Raw genomic sequence first — 18,144 nt, forward strand, 5'->3', positions numbered from 1 at the left:
CCACTTAGCGCAGTCAGACAGAAGTGGGCAGATAAGAGGTTCCCAGATAGTGGAAGCACGGCACATTCTGTGATTACAATTATTATTATTATTATTCTCTAATCAGTGTGATTTCCTAGACACATTCCTAAAACTTCATTCTTTTCATGGAGTTCTACAAGAGAAATATAAAAGGGGACAGCTGTATTTTGCCTCTGTAATAAAGACTTGTTGACAAAGCTTCTGTACACCAGTGGAACTGGAAAGTCACTGCATTCTCTTCTCCATTATTCAGGCATGACCAGATGGAAAAAACCTGCACCAACCACTGTAATATCTCAATATACTTCTTATGCGAAGAGTAAAGATATGTGTAATAAGTGGGTAGAACTTAATTTTAGAAGAGGACTGGGTAACTAGCATCAGTTTCATTGACCATATGAGATTTGACTCAACTGCATATTCAGTGCTCAGTTGAAATATATAGAGTCAACATCTTCTCAAAATAACAATTTGTGGTTTGGTTTATAACTATGAGGGGTGCTATTTAAGAAATCTTTCATAAAAAATGCCAGATCATTAATTGATGTATTTCTGGCTTATAAAGTGGAAACAAATATCCCCCAGAAGAAATGTGTTTTTCAAACAAAATCAAGCATCTTATGTATAATAAAGCAAAACCCAGCAGGAAAGTTTGGCTAGTAGAGTGACAACACCAATTAGGTCCTAAAATTATTTATTTATTGTGTGTGAATTTGAGTGCCGCTTTTGACCCTCTCCCGTACACCTACAATGACTGATAAACTGATGCTTGGAAAATAAGCACAAGGTCCTTTTAGAAATTATATCTGGAAAGCTGCCTAGATCCTGTAATAGTGCACATTTAGCTGGTTCCCTCATTTCTGTCTGTATATAAGCCTGGAATTTACTTGTGTGGGGATTGGTGGTAGATGTCATGTTGTTTGTTAAGAGACAGAGAAAGGAAAATATGATTATCACTGATAAACATAAATCCATGTTCTGTTGATCTGGCTTTTTTAAGGAAAAAGATTATTTGTGTAGGAGAATATTAGGTGATGGATTTGTTTAGCGGGCACTATGAAGAAAAACATCAGTTCCTCTTTACACGTAGGGTGATCCTAGCAGATGTTAAACCTCAACTGCTTCTTTCACATTATGAGAGATGTTTAATGAGCATCTCACAGCAGCGACTGTTGCGGGGCTTAATAATCGATATCTCCACAGTGGAGTCTGTGTTCATTCTGTTTAAGTAAATGACTATGTGCGACCATCTGAGGGAACCAGTTGCACTAGCATTTTTTAAGTACTGACTGTACCCAGCACTGTGTGTAGCTGAGTTATGAATCAGCAGCAAAGCCAGGTTAATGTTTCTTTTATGCTATTTTGTTGCAGATCTACTGAATTTATAAGGTTTGGCCTGTTGTATAAATTAATAGACATTTACTTAACTTTCGTATCCTAGTTCTTTTATGATGTTGGGATTTTTACCTGAGAAGGTCAGTATAAAATTGTGAAATTAATGTATTTTATGCTATTCTTCATTAATGCAACTGAATGATGTATTTTGAAGAAAATGCTCTGATTTTATTAGTATTTGTGGATGAATGCAGGATATTTTCACTCATCTAAATTGATGGGGTATGCTTCTGAAAATCTTCTCCTTCATTCTAATTTTGCCCCTTTAATTCACTCCTTGAATTTTTTTCCAAAATAAAAGTGGTTTAAAAGTAATTTAAAAATTGCAATATTTTGTATATTTTATATTTCAATTAAAAGGAAGAAAAATCTCTCTTTTCATATTCCTCAAATATCTTCCTCCAAAAACATAGATGGTAAAAATCACATTAGTTTGGATTTCATTGCTTTGGAGTTTGTTTCATTTCCCTTATCTTTATTGTGACACAAAATAAGTTGCTGGAAAAAATGATGCTGTTGGCAATTTCTTATCAAAAAGAATAAACTTCTTCTCTCTAGCACCTTCCCCCATTAAATTAAAGGATGATCAAGGGTCACATTCTCTACCTATGCTAATTATAAAGCATTCCTACCTGGATTGAGGGGAGAGGGGCTTGACTAGTGAAAGTTACTTGGTTTAGGTAGCCATATCAATCAGGTAATTCTGCTCCTTTGTGCTTTGTGTTTTCCTTACCTAGGTTGTTCACAGTGCTCTTAATTTCCCAAACCCTACCCATCCTCCATTACCAGCTAAGATGCTTCAATCTCTGTGAATAATGTTCCTACTAAAGGAATCCTGCACTTTTTAATACTCTCATGGTTCTTTGGTACCCTGCTCTATTGTGATTGGTCACTTTCCATTGCAAATGTTTGTTTTACTGGCTTTATGCTTCAAAATTATACAATTTCAGCAGTACAAAAATCTATTTCTCAGAAATCTAAGGATGGGGACCATTATTTATCTGTCTATGCCCAGGATTTAGAACAGTGCTTGGTACACTACGGGCATTCAGGAAATGTTTCACAAATGAATAGTGAGTACTCTGGGATAGTCAGAAGTATTTTAGGAAGAGACTCCTTGTGGGAATGGGGAGGATACAGAGGAAGAGAGTGTAGACTGGAGATAAGACGGGCAATTACTATTAGAGACAATGAAGGGTTTGCCAAAGTGGTGATGATATGAGTGGAGAGGTGAAGATAGCTGCAGTAACACTTATTTCATGGACTTTTTCTTATAGCTCTTCTTTTCCCCTCCTGATATGATGATTTGTTTAGGTACATTAAACTTAGTCCCACATTTTGTCCTGTTGTAAGGTACCTATATTGAATAACAAAAGGTGACAAAGGCCAAAGGAACAAAAGACTGGAGTAGAAAATTTGGATCTTTTAGCAATTAAAAAAACTCCACATCAGTCATTTCATTTGTAAGAAATAATCATGGTTAACATTTGGTATGCTATCTTTGAGATATTTTTGTCTAAGAGCTGAGAGGCAATCTATCAGAATGGTTACATTGCAGACTGAACTCTGCATTCAAATTCTGGCTCTGATACCTGTTGTGTGATTTTTGGCAAAATGTGCTCTGTTTTCCCCTTGTGTATAGTGAGGGTCATAATAATTGTACTCATTTCATAGAATTGTTCTGATGATCATGGAACTAATGCATTTAAAGAGCTGAGCCTCGTTCCTGGCACATAGGATATTTATAAATGTATATGCTGTTCATATGTATACCAACTGTATTATTAGCATGCTTCATATTCTAAACTTTCTTGCTTCTTCATGGAATAAACAAGCACCTTTCTGTAATTGTCTACAACATCCATTTTAATGATTGCATAGTATTCATTTGTATGTCAAGACCTCATTTATTTTTTACCATATTTTACTTAAAAAATAAAAGTTTAATGGTACAACTATCATTGCATAGTTAAATGCTTGTGCAAATCTAAGATTGCTTTGTTATAACTAATTTTCAGAAGAGAAGTCACTGGGCCAAAAAGTATAAATATTTTTAAGGTTTTTTGAATCAAACACCAATTTGCCTTACGGAATACCACTCTTTTAAGCACTGAGTATTGCTAAAAAATAAAATTCAACTGAATAAATTTTAAAGATCTTATTGACTGTAGTCAGTGATTCATGAATCTGGTGGTATCCAATCCAACAGATACAAAGGAGCTCTGAGGAGCTGTACAAAATGAAAGACTTTTATAGGCAGAAGGGATGAGGAACAAGGAAGTTATAGTAGATAGAAGAGCAGATTGGTTATGGTAAGGTCACTTTCCTTTAGAAAAAAGACAGGGCTCTTTCAGACATATTACCTAACTAATGCTCATTAGAGGATTCCTGATTGACTGGATTAAGATTCCATTTCTGGGAGAGACAAAACTGTAATTAAGTCTAGGTTTAGTTATGTGGGTCTTAGCAGAAATGACTCTATTTTGTACCTGTTTTCTTGTTTTTAACAACATTGTAGTTTCTTCTTAGTCTGGGTCAATTTAGTAGGTGAGAATAAAGATTCTTTTTTAAATTTACATTTATTTGAGTACTGAGGAAGGTGAAAATTATTGATATTCTTTTTTAGGTCTTTAGTATTTCTTTTTCAGTGAAATACTGCTTACCTGTATATATCCTTTCCAACTTTTCTATTGGTGTGTGCATCTTCTTTTGTTTGATAATGTGACAGAAGTGTAATTATCACTAGATTGACTCTGGAGGGTGATGGAGTTCAAAGAGACCAAAATGACTGCATTAAGTGTTTTATATATTTAACTTATCAACATGAAATGGAGATATTGTATGATTTTTGACTTACAGAACAGCAACTTTGTGTGGTTTAACCTAATAATTTAGGGGTTTGTGAAATTGTCAGGCAACTGAGTAGATTGCCTCAGACTTGTGTGAATTTTGCCATTTGGTTTATGCAAGTCCATTAGACCATTTTCAATCATAGTTTTGGCTTGAAACATTGGTGTTATTGAGCACCTGCTTCTAAATGATTGGGTGCTATCTCCCTATTGCAGTGACAAAGGATTTTGAACATAGTTGCCAAAGTATAACATATGATCGGATTTAATTTTTCGTTAATTTGTGAAAGACATTTTCCTATTTTTACACCGTGGGTTGTGGATATTTCAATTGACGGAAATGATGGAGCTTCAGTTTATAAACACTTACGTTGCCTGGTGTTTTAGAATTTGCATGAGACTTTCGTACATCCTCTCATCTGATTCTGGCAAGAACCCGGTGAGAGACACAGAGCAGTACCCTGTTACTATAGAAGTGAAGGCTGAGGCTCAGAGCGGATAAGGAACACCCAAAGGCCAGACAGCTAATATCCTGCAAATACCAGCCTAGAACTCAGGTCTTCCAACTTTGAATCTAGTGAATTATTATTATTTTTTTCTTCCTTGATCGTTGGATCACTTGACCTAGAAATATGTGCCTTCACCTTTGCTAGAAAAATAAAACCAGTGGGGTTCTAATCCTAGTGAGAAGCATTAATGTTATGCTCCCAAGCCCCATTGCTCTGTTTTTGTTGTGTCTGTCTTATTTTAGGAACATATGTTTCAGAATTTTCAGTGTAAATGCCAGTTTGAATTGTACAATGGAAAGTGAAAAACAGTGGCATAAGAAAATGTTGATTTTATTGACTGCCTATGGCATTCACAAGGGCTTATTTCACTTTCAATTGATTTCACAGTTTGTTTGTTTGTTGTTGTGGTGGTGGTTTTAGCCACGTAGCCTTGGGGTAACGTCAAGTTACTCATAAAGAAGGGATTTTAATGAATACCCATGGAAAGTACTCTCCTCCTCATTTATTTCTGATGTCTTTCTTTCCCTAACTAAATTCTACAGCTGGTCTCTGGAGCACAACGTGATACTCAAATCAATTTCTCATCACTAGTTTCAATTCTTTCTTGAGTTCTCATACCCAGAAACCATCATGCTGAGGACCAGGGTCCTTGTGGTTGAAGACATTTTTTCAGTGAGTTACTGTTCCAGTCTGGGTTTTCCTGTGCTGAATTATTTCCTTCATGAAACAAGTTACATGGGTGGGAGATGGGACTGAGACAGAATCTTAGTATCCCTTGGAAAATTTTGAAGAATAATTGAAAATTTAAACAAAATTCAAGAGAGAACACATGGCCAAACTGTGACTGGGGTTATTAGAAAACTCTTGTTCATGGGAAGTGCTGTTAAATATATAACCAGTTAGGAAATAATGCTTTCAAGAGTAGATAGGAACTGAGATGAATTTAAATTAAATCTTTCTCTCTCTGTCTCTCTCTCTCTCTTTCTCTATGAGAATATATAATATATTCTTATTATACGGTGGCTTTCTGGCAAAAAAAAAATTCCCATTTTCCCTTTCATAAGCCTCTTGGAAGAGACCAATTTCTCTGATGGCCATTTGTTTCATATTCAACTATTCACATTTACACGCTGATTTATAGAACTTTGAGTAGCTTTTATATGTTATAAAAATAGGTATTTTATTTGCAAAACACAGTTCTGTTGTACTTCGAAATTAAATTACTCAAAATATGCCTGATTATCAGAGGATGTCTAAATTCCTCTTTTTTATTAGCAGCACAGTAGAACACAAATATTTAGAAATTAAAAGATGAAAAGCTATATGTGTTTTAGTAAATCTGATCATAGGATAATACTTACAGAAGTCTGTGGAGAAATATTTGACCCTGTTTTTTATATAAAGGTTAAAATCTGAATAAGAATTAGGATAGAAGACTAATATGCATCTATGTTATCAGTGTAATTATTTGGGATCTACGTCACCAAATTAAAAAGGATGGATTCAGTTCTGATGACTGTGAGTGTAGGTTGTTGAGCTTTTTTTTATGGCTCCGTTTCATATATAAAGATATTTGAAAAATATTAGCATCATCCCATATCAAGAACATTTACTGCAGTTAAAACCTATGCTGATGCTAAATGACATGAAAAGATTGTGTCCATCTGGGCCTCTTTATTTTGGCTGCCATTTTGAAATCTCTTCTCTTATCTACTTTGCCACTGTGGGGCCCGGTGCTTGAAATATTTATTGAAGTGAGAATTCATATGAGAAGTAATGAAAACATGCATTTTTACATCTGCCTTTCAACTGATAGGTTGTGTGACATCTTCTCTGTAAGGACTGAACACAAGCCTTTGATACAGTGAAACTTTCCATTAGCAACAGTTCTGTGAAGCTACCTGCCTCCTGGTAGGGAACTGTCCCTTCATGACAGCCATCCTGCTTTGATGAAGATGCTCCTTTTATTGTGTCTGTGTGCCTTGCTTGTTAAGAATACTAAGAGCTGTGTTTACACATGACGCTAACTTTTATGTTAAACATTTGAAATTACAGTTAAGTAAAAATACAAGCAAAACTGAAATTGTGAGGCCCCTCTGCCCTTCTGTGTGTATTACGTTGGGAGAGAAAGAGAACTGTGGACATGTTATAAGAAGGCTAAGTTAAGTGCTTCATCAAAGGCAAATAGGAGAATAAAGGTAAATAAGACTCACTGAATAATGCCTAATAATGCACCCCCAACACATGCACAGTGGACGAATACTCCTTTTGCCCAAAATTACTATTGTAGAGAAAATATTTATAATTAGAAAACTGCAAATAATGTGATAGTAAGATTAAATAATACCGACAATATTGTCAAATTTGAGCTGAGTTTTAACCATCCTGAGAGATGAATAGAAGTTATTCTTATGCATCCGTGTCAAAGTTATTTGTCCTGCCCTTTCATATATATATGTATTCAAATAAAAACCGTGCCCTAATTGTTTGTCTGATTCCAGTTTAGTTGAGGTAGTCAAGGAAGGCTTTTGGAGGAGATGCTATTTGAAGAATTGAGGCCTCATGGGACCACCATGGGAAGCGAGCATCCATGCCAAGACGGGGAGAATGGCTTCTGAAGCAGAGGGAACTGAAAATGCAAAAGCCCTCAGAGGGACTGAGCTTCCTATGAGGATGAGGGACAGGAAAGAAGGGTGGGAGTGAGATGAAGCAGGGGGCAGATTTTGTTGAACCTCGAAGACTGATAAGGAATTTAGATTTTTAATTACAAAGGGTAACCATTGGAATGTTTGAATCAGGAGAGTGACATCTGATGTTCAATTTAGAAACATCATCCTTGTTTCTTGGTAGAGAACGGACTATGAGGAGAAAAGAGGGGGAGAGACCTTTCTGGTTATTTGATCCAAAGAGGCTGGTCATTTATTTATTTGTCTGTTGAACAAAAATCCAGTGAACTCCTCCTGCGTGCTGGGACACGGTCGTTTGTCCTGGGGATCCTGGGGTTATTGAGGGAAGTAAGGACTCGACTCCCACAAGGCTTTGCCTCTTGGGAGAGATGCAGGGAGTCTTAAGTCCCATGAAGACAATGAGACAAGGTAATGCAGTGGAGGAAGTGTGTCTGTTGAGGGTGTCATGGCCATGCTGGATCCTGAATGTCGAGAAGGAGCCAGGCATGAAAGAGTCTTGAGAAAGAATTTGCAAGTACGGGACAGAGCAAGTGCAAAGTCACTAAGAGGGAATAGGTTTGCCATAAAAAGAGCACCGTGCTGGCTGGAAGGACCGAGTGAGGGGCAACCGCAGCCCTGAGGAAGTCAGCTGGGGCCCCATCATGTGGAATAAGAAGTCATTTCTTATGAGATTTTCGGGCAAGTGGGCATAAAGACAGAGAAGGAGAGGGATGAAAAAGAGCTGACGGTGCCGTGTCAAACTCTTTCTGTCTCTTTGGGACCGAGTACCGGATGTGTCCGCCTGGTTGGGGCCCCGCACTCTTCATGCAGACATTCTTTGTATGAAGCAGTTGGTTCATGAACATCCTTGTGATGTCTTTCCTAATAGTTTATTAAAATGGGGGTTCTGGCTGTTAGCATCCCTGTCATTTCCTTGTTTTAAGAAACTGTTAGTCATAATTGTCAAGAACTTGACTTTCTGCTCATTGCTTTATAAATTCTAAAATGACAATTGCTTAGAGTCAGAAAGAAATTTCCTTGTTCTTAAAAGAACAAAAGTAAGCCATTTATAGGGAATATTTCTCCCACTGTTTCAGGCAGTATTGCTTTAAACGGTGTATAATACAACATTTACTTTACTCTTGGAAAATCCCTACTGCACAGATGCATTTGAAATTACCCCAGTGTCTAGTTTGTTCCAGTTAACATTCTCTTTAGTGGGAGCAGGTGGAAAACTTGAAAGAAGACTGACTGAAATGGGTGTTTGGGCTGTTATTTGAACATGGAGTTGTTCCGACCAGAAAGTGAAAATGACTGGGCAGGAGAGTTATTTTTCATTAGCCTGAAGTCCTGTTCCAGAACTGTTAGGAAAGTGGATGTTCAGCAGGGTCTGTGCCATTTGCTTCATATGCACAGTGGATGATTAATTTCTTCAGCCCAACTAATAGAATAGTTTTCTACTGACCTTGGTGCAATTACATTATATGGTTGCAATTTTCACCATTACATTTTCATAGGATTTTTGAGTCTCGTTGTTATTAATAAAGTTAAATATAATCAGAAATGAAAATCCCTGCTGAAATAGTCACCTATCACTCTTCCAAAAAAGGGGGGACCCTTGATACTCCTCTTCCTTCCTATTGCTGCTTTGCCTAGAGTAAACAGCACATGCACATTTGCTGAACCAGATTGACGCTTCTTCCCCAGCATCGTTCTGCTTCAAAAAGACCCAAATTTTTTTCTTCAAATGGAAAAAAAAATTTTTCTAGGCAACACCCTCGAAATATGAAATCAACCACAAAATTCATTACTTGAGATTTTTTCATTTAGAGAAATGATCATAATGACATGCTGTGTTCACAAGTGAGCTTTTCTGTCTTTAAGTTCTTAATGTATAGTTTGCCTTTAAAATTAAGTTGCCTACTTTTCTAAATCAAACACAGATTAAACAGCCACATAATTACTTTCTGGATAGCTTCTTTGCCACTGCAGGGATGTGGCTTATGTTTAAAATTGTGGATATTATTGTTTTACATTTAAGAGATAATATGAGAAAATAGTTATTAAAATCAAAACTCACCTCCAGCCTATGAGGGTAATTTATGGTGTGTGTCCTTTCAGTCTTTTTTCTGTGCATGACACTGTTTGAACTTAATTTTTGTGTGTTTGCTTTTTGTTTTTTGTTGGGGGAAGTAATTAGGCTTATTTATTTATTTTTAACGAAGGTATTGGGGATTGAACCCTGCCATTGAGCTACACCCTCCCCCTTGAACTTAATTTTAATATAATAAGTTTGGAAGATGAATGAATGGATATCAACATTTGGTCAGAACAAAAGATTTAGCTGACAGAATCTTCATACTTAAGGTGATAATTAACTGATATTTAAAACATATTTTACAGTAGAGTAGGATCCATGCACAGAGCTAATTGTCCAAAATATAGCCAAAATAATTTTTAAAAAAAGTTGTAGGCATTCATAGTAAAAAGCTGCCTGCCCTTAACTTGAAGGATCTAGTTAGCAACATGAGAGAGAATATGATCACACCAATTAAATGAAGGCCTTAAAAAGCAGAGTAGATGTTTAATTAAGGCTGTTTTCCATAGAAATTTGTGCTAAGACGGCAATGCTGGTTGCTTGGCGGGGTGAGGTTTGGTCTTACTGTTGGGAGTCAGTGCTGGGCCCTGGTTAAAAGCTTGAGACATGGTGGTCAGATGCACCAGCCCCCCATCTATTACCTGAGTAATGTGAGACAAATCACCTCACTTCTTCCAGAGTCCCAGGTTTTTCATCTGTAAAACAGCCAGTCGTAGCACCTGTCTCACATGATCCTGGTAAGGATTCAGTGAGATAATGCAAGCTTTGTAGATTTCTGGGGTGTGGAAAGATTAATAATTATCATCGTCTTCCAGCAGGAGTGAGTCTTTTCCTGCAGGGCCAGGTGTGCCTCACTACACAGTTATGGATATATAGGAGAATCAGTTATCTAAACGGGGCAGAAACCTGGAAGAGAGCTAAAAATATCTGAGGATCCCCTGTTTATGAGAGAAAAAATTAAACGGCCCCAGATTGAGTAATACATTTCTCATTGCTTAGTATTGGAAGGATGATTTAGAAACACTAAATTTCAGAAAATACTCCTTTCTGTCTGCATCCAGAAATTGCATAAAGTGAAAATGTTTTGGTTGTTCCATAATGGAGTAACTTGAATTTTAAACAATTGATGCTTTCAATTGATTTCAAATTTATAGAAGTGTATTTTATTTTTTAAACTGGTTGCTAAGTTATTGTAGTCGGCATCAATTGTGTCTCTGGCGATGATTTCTTCTTGAGTGGTCTTTTCTCTGGCCCTAGACGATCCTGTCACCTCCACCACGCTGGCACCAACAGACTTACGATATTTCCCTGACTGATGGAGGTGTGGCCATCTTCTCTTTGACCTTCGAAAGTAATGGGAGCCACTGGAGTGCCCTTTCAGTTCAATCAATACAAAGTGCTTCAGTGTATAATACCTCATTAATAGAGATGGTTAATGGCAAACTTGGGACAGTTTATGTAGCTGCTAGCAAAGCACCTGCTGATATTAAAGGGATGGGTGATCTATGACCACAGGGACACCGAGACAAAGGACAGCTCTGACAACGGGTAGAAGCCACCCCTTCCCCGGAAGGGATACCGCGTCTGCCTGTCCTTTCGCTCCCAGTGGTGACTCTTTTTCCCGGATGTTTGAAGGATTTCCGTGTGTTGCATGCTGGGTTTCCTGAGACGCATGTTGGCTTGCAGGAAGTCTGTCTTGAGAGCCACACCTGTCGGGAAACAGCACTGGACAGAGGAAGCGTGGAACTTTCTAAAGCTGACCTCGGCTGGTCTCAGCTCTGAGGCTGCCTGCAGCCGAAATGGCCCTTTGAAACTGCCCTAGATTGAGGCAAGGGGGCCACGCCTTTGTACCCTCATGTCAGCATGTTTTTGGATGCTCTAGAGTTAGGGCATTGGGCTTAGGTGGAGCAGCTCCCTTCAGCCAGGGTCAGTCCTGGAGAGAGACTTGGCTGTGAATGGTTGGCCATAGGCCGGCAGCTAAGGAATCATCCTTCCCACCCATTCCTCCATCCTGAGGGGGCCCTGGGGGGGTCCCACCACCAAACCTTCTACACAGCGCTGCCTGAGGGAGTTGGCTCAAATGAGCTCTTAAATTTCCACCGAATTCTAAAAATACTACAAAATTTAATTCTAATAGTAAAAATGATAAAGACAGTATTACTAAGTTTAAAGTCCATGTAATATGGCTGTTGAATTTCTTCTTTTGTCTATGGGTTTTAAAAGGAAGTAATGTCCAGAATAGAAGGTTTTTTTGTGTTTGTGGTTTCCTTTTATTGAAGTCTAGTCAGTTTGCAATGTTGTGTCCGTTTCTGGCGTACAGCACATTAGTTCAGTCATACACACACACACATATGTTCGTTTTCATACTCTTCTTCCCTGTAGGTTATCGATAGAGGTTTTTAGGCTTATTAGTCAGAAATTTTCATTGAATTCTTTTATTCCAGTTTAGCTTTGCTTTTGAAACTTGAAATTAAGAAGGCTTGATTTCTGTGTCATATGTTTCGAGGGAGACGATATGGAAACAGGATGACATGCAGAACCACGAAATTATTGGAGACATCAGGCACTTCAGGGAAAGCCTGTCCCTTTTCCATGGCTGCTTGGGACACTGCTTGGCACAGTGCCTTCTGAATCTTGTACCTCCATCCTTAGCACACGGCCCGCCCGCTGCCAGTGTTGAGTGTCTCGGCTGTGTCTCCTATTCTCATGGCTGCCACCAGGGTAGGGCAAGTGAGGCACTCACCTGCGGTGCCAAGTTTAAGGCATAGTCAAAGGAAATAATATCTTTATGCAATAGTTAAAAAAAAATCAAAATTCATGCAAACATGTACAATGATAAATTATAAAAATTGCAAACAGCAACCGGATCAGTGTCACTTAGTTTCTCTTTTTCCTCAGTTTCCACTGTGCCTTGGCTGGGCACTGGCTCCTTGGGTTATACCTTAGAAATCATCTGAGAGACCTAGTCTCAATCCAGTGGACCTGATGGAAAAGCAGTTCCATAAGTGCCCCAAAATGAAATCAGTACAGATATCCCTTAGCAATTCTGAGAGCATAATGGAAGGACTATATTTAAATGTATGAATTTGGTGTAGAGGAATTGCAGCCTGAGGCAGACCGCTGGGAGCTGGGAGCCGGGAGCTGGCAGCAGGGCTGCAGATGATTGGAGATAAGAAGATTGCAGGATTAAATGGATCTCACCAAATAATCAATTCAGGGCCGCAGCCAGTGCTCACATCCCAGAGTCACTGAGATGTTTAAAAGCTGAGGCTCTCCTGGGGTCCAAGGCAAAGTAGGAAGAGCGGAAGGCTGGCAGGTCCCAGAACTCCCAGAAGAGTGTGTGTTGTGAACACTGTGTGTTGCTTTTTCCCCTTTCTTGTGACTGATCTCACGAACTCCCAATTTAACAACTGCCAACCCCTCTCCATCCTGTGCGGAGTCAATTCTAAGTTTCTCAATATGGCATCTGACGTCCTTTACACAATCTGGCAGTTCTGTGTCTCCCCTCTGCCCTAATCCCACCTTGACAAAAAAAAAACTTTACCAGAAATCACAGTTTGAACAGCTTTTGTTCCACTCACCACCCCCTCTCCACCCTCTCGCCTTACAGGTGCCTGCCCTGTGGCTCTGATTTCTCCTTCTGGAGAATAATTACTCCCAAGGCAAGATTTCATGGAATATTTCTTCTTCTTTGAAACCTTTACTGCCTCTCCTAGGTTGGGTTCAAAATAGAAACTTCTTCCTCACTTTGAATTCAGTGTTGACAATGACTGTATGTTTACAGGTTTGTCTCCTCATAGTCTTTTATTTGTTTTTGAGTAATACTCTAAGTACTGATGGAAATTGTTAGAACAGAAGCTGTTTGTAGAGTACTTCCTATAGCCTAGGCATTGTGAAAATGCTTTAAATACGATATTTCATTTGATCTCAGTATCTTTTATGCTATTACACTCTCATTTCATGCCGTAATATTTCATATTCTTGCCAATTTTATCTATGAATGAATCAAGGTTTGGGGAGCCTTCAGTTCTGCATGAAGCCGCGTTCATCTTTGTACGTCCAGCTCCTAACACAGTAACAGCCTCAGAGACACACACGGCAGTTCAGTGAGTGGATAATGAACGCATGGTTGTGATCAGTCAGAACAGGGAGAAAGCGGGCCTTTTGTGTGTTCCACCGATCCGTACATGGGTCCGTACACATGCAAACTTGCACTCATTTTATTTTTAATAAAATTTTGTTGCTATTGATAATTCCTTGTGAGTAAAACTTTTAGATATGGTGTAATAAAGTTTCTTTTGCAGCATCATTATTCACACAATGTGTTCTTATGGAATCGAACTCAGAGCTAACAAAATGAGAAAGGTCTAAATTCCTTACTATCCTCGGAACACGGACAACTTTATTAGATTGACAGTCCAATATCCCAACATTTTCTTGAAGTATTGAGGTTTTATTTCCGTTATTTTGATCACGTGAAAAGGATGTATTTAGCCATTAAATAGAAGTCCAATTCTATTGAGGGTTTATGTGTAATATAAGAAAGTATTAATCACCTGGTCAGTGAGACTTTACAAACAGTGTAGGGTAATATTGTGGGAAAAGAAGGGGCTTCCTCATTTCATAGACAGTAGGTATTAAAGTGTGGACGTATTAAAGAGACAGTGTTGCCTGCCTGGGAGCGTCAAACAAACAGCAATCCACCTCCTGCTGTTACAATTTATCCAGACTGCTCAGGCATTGGCTTTCTTTTCAATCTCTCAGGGATGACAATCTATATTCTCTCCACTATAATATCATCTGTTGAAAATGTTCACTATCTGAAGATTAAAAACTTCTCTACTCTGGAAGCAGATTTTTTATTTCCTGGTCTTGGAGACAAATAGAGGAAAGTAATCAATGTGCAATGCTTATCGCCCAGAGTTTTTTACCTACTACTTATATTCTTAGATGTATTCTGCATTAGCACCTCTGAGATTCACAGGGACATGGCATCATTATGAGCTCATCTCTCCTGGCCTTTTTGCTAACATTGTTCTGCAATGCCCAGGGGGTCTCACAGGGAGGAGAAAGCCACTGTGTGTTTCTCCAGCAGGAACCCTGCTCCCTCCCCACTGCCACTTGCAACCAGTTTTATAACATAAGCTTCTGTGCACTGCTGGTTTGGCAAATATTTGAAATGCTAGAGAGAAAAAAAAAAAACTACCATTTTGAACATCAGGGGTCTAACCCCATTGTACTTATTTTACAGATGGGAAAAGTGAGGCCCAGAAGTCACACTGCTGGTTGCTAGTGGCACTAGAACTAGTCCTTATGTGACAGGAGCCTTTGAGCCTAGAGTGTGTGTCTTCTCCCTTCAGACCAGAATCCTTCCCCTGTAGTAACCGTCTTCCGTACAGGGCCTTGGCTTGTCACTAAATGCTGGAATCTCAGGCATTGCCATTACATAGATTAAAAAAAAAGGGGGAGTGCAATGTTTGCTAAAATGACTTTACATTTTTTATTCTGCTATTGAACCAGCTGAACACTCTCCTAAAGCTAATTTCAGTATCTTCGATGAGCTGCAATACTCACCCATATTTTTGTAAACTTTGTTTCTCAGAGCCTCCTCCAAAGATGTAAAAATGTATGTCCTTTATAGGATTTTTGTTATTTTCTTTATTCCATCAATTTCAGCACCACCCCAGGCTATGAAGAATATTTCTACTGAGAGTAAAGTGAAAACTTGACATTAGTACCTGGATTAGCAGTGGGGACCCCAGGTGAGGCATGAAGTTGCCGTCTGGGAGGCTTGTTACGGGATAGACCAGTGACTGAGGCAAATATTTCAGCTTCTGATCATCTTTTTTAACTCCTGCTAATTGCTTCGGTCCTTCCCTTTGCTCTCCATCCCAAGACACACTGCCAGTCCACGTAGCGGGTGGGTTAACTAGGCAGCTGATTAAAACACTTGCTTGTTATTCAGGGGAACAACAGAATGAGCCCCTAGGCATTCTAGAATAAAGATCTCAATCTTTGTGTTGGTTACTGTTTTAAGAAAAGGGACGGCAATTACCTTCTAGTTGAATTCTATCTCTGTATATATTTTTTCTTCTGATCTCCGTTATACTGTAAGTTTGTGGTGGGCAAGGCAGTACATCTCCTGTGGGCTGACGGACAGGCTGTCAGCTGTGCACAGGTGCCGTGACCCACACTAAAGGAATGACAAATAGGAACATCATGTGAGCTGGGATTATGTGTCCTCAGGAATTCCAGGTACCTGTGGAAACAATTGCTGGATAGTACGCTTGATCCTCAGGCTTAGGATTTGATCAATATGTGAAAACTCCGGGGATGGTTTTTCTTCCCAGCAATCCTGGATTGCTAGCTCACTAATAAATATTCCTTATTCCAGCGTGCCTTGGGCAAAGGTTGCAGTCGAGAATGCTGTGACAATTTTACTGTAGTACTTAATTGCAGTGTGAAAAATTCTGTTGGGGAAAGAAAACACTTTTGGTAGAAAAGTAAGCAAAAAAGAAAAGAAAAACAAATTAAGGTAGAGTCAGATGATTGATAAAATAGTGATTAACACTTTTCTTAGTCATATGCCATGCAAATGAACTGCTGTCTTTTTTTTTTTTTTACAAGTCTTCTTTGAGAATGTTTCTTCCTAACAGAAAACAGAAGCAGAATGTGAAATACATAGTTAGGAATAGAGTTCAGTTTTATCTTTACTATCGTTATACTCTGGCTCATTAGCGTAATACGAGTTTTGAAAGTGGAAAGAGAAAGCAAAGAAGTTAGGAAATTACTTCAGTGGAGAGAAGGTACCATTTTGACATTTGTAGAATTAACTCCGAGAGCTGTGCCTGAGGAAAGAAAAGGGGAAATGAGGTGGGAAGTTCCATCAGTGGAAAGCAGTGGGCGGGAGACAGGACTCAGCAGATGGCAGGACGGAGAGAGAGAAGACAGACTGAGCAGCTTGCAGGGTGGACCCCACAGATCCGAGTCTGAGGACTGGGTATAAATAAGGACAAAGCCCATCAGCCTGACTGAGCTCAGAATTTGCTTGGAAGAACTGTAACTATAATAACACCAGACATGACTTTGACACCATAAAATTCCTCCTTGTTTGCCCTTTACATCTCAAGAAAACCCTGCAAAGTGCTCCTTTTAAGGAATTTATATATTTATATAATTTTCTGTTAACATGTATGAAATATACAATTACGAAGCTATTCTGCATTTGAAAGTTTTTCCTTCCTGAAATGGTATTGACAGGAAACAGTTTCTCACTGTTCCACAAATTTTAAATCTTCACCTGATAACACTTAGACTGGTAATAATGGGTGCAAATATTAGAAGGCTGGTGGTGAGAAAATTAAGCCTAGATGTACCACAAGACTTTTGTGTTTGTAATTTCTACCATTAAGGGTTTTGGGAACAATAGAAATATTTTTAAATTTTCCTTTTTAACAAGAAAGAACTATCTCTGCTATTGTAATGTTCTGAACCCAGGAAATTTTGTTGATTTTTGCCAAAGTAAGCAGTATTTTGACTATCATGATCTTGAGGTATTAATATTTTTAATGCTAGACTAAACACATCTATGATTAGTAAGCAAACCTAACATCTCTTATGAAGCACTTGTATTGACCATGGAATCAAGTTCTGTGCAATGCATGATTTATACTCTGAAGGAATTCATGTCTATTTTAAGCCAGGTTGGAAAGAGAGCTCCATTATCAGAAAGGACACATTTACCTATAAATTATTGGGGAAATAAGGTTTGTTCTTATAAGGTCTCCATAAAGCCCTTATTCATTTTTAAACTGGAGTAACTAAAATGATAAATATTTAAAGATCATGTCTATACATAATAGATAAAGCCAAATTAAGATGGAAGACATAGTTTTATGCAATATTTCAGATAGCATGATAAGTAAAAGATAAGTGAAAATTAACTAAAGTCCTATCAGTCAGGATAATAAAATACAGCTTAATTCAAAAAGCCACTTTCAATTTGCTGTTACACACGCAAACACGTTCTTTAAGTCTTAAAATCTTACATACAAGTTTTGAAAGCCATCTTCATGGAATTACCTGAGAGTGGTAAGTGTATGCTATGCATATGGATAGTAAGGATTTTGAATGAAGAACAGAAATGTAGAAGAAAAAATATGGCCAGTGTTGACTTTGACAGTAATTCTTGGCAAAGTTTATTAAAGTATTTATCCCAGTACCTCGCCAGTAGTAGGTGATTGGAACATAAAGTGTTGCTTTTCTTCCTGGAATTAAGACACTTAACTTGCTATTGTTGCATGGATGGAAGATGTTAGTGGTGTTGTGATGTTAAAAATGGCTAGAGATGAGAAAGTCAGATATTATTTTTCTAAAGTCTGTTTAACTGAGCAGGGGAGTCCAGTGAAGTTCAGTGTTCTTTTACCCGTATGTGCCTTTAGAAGTTTACAAAAAAGCTATACTCATATTATATCACTGAATACCACTATCAAATACAGAATCCATAGATGGAGTTTATAATCAGACTGACTCAGAATGGGACACAAGATGTTTTTCCAAATTTAATTCAACTAATAAGTATTGAGCGTACCCTGCCAACCTTTAAT

General features: G+C 38.3%; 1 protein-coding gene across 1 annotated transcript in view; it reads left to right on the forward strand.

The window, feature by feature from the left end:
* Nucleotides 1-18,144, forward strand: part of GPC6 (glypican 6) — a 998,187-nt gene that overhangs the window by 149,593 nt on the left and 830,450 nt on the right. The window lies entirely within an intron of this gene.

This window comes from Camelus bactrianus, chromosome 14 (genome assembly GCF_048773025.1).
Source record: "Camelus bactrianus isolate YW-2024 breed Bactrian camel chromosome 14, ASM4877302v1, whole genome shotgun sequence".
Lineage (NCBI taxonomy): Eukaryota > Metazoa > Chordata > Mammalia > Artiodactyla > Camelidae > Camelus > Camelus bactrianus.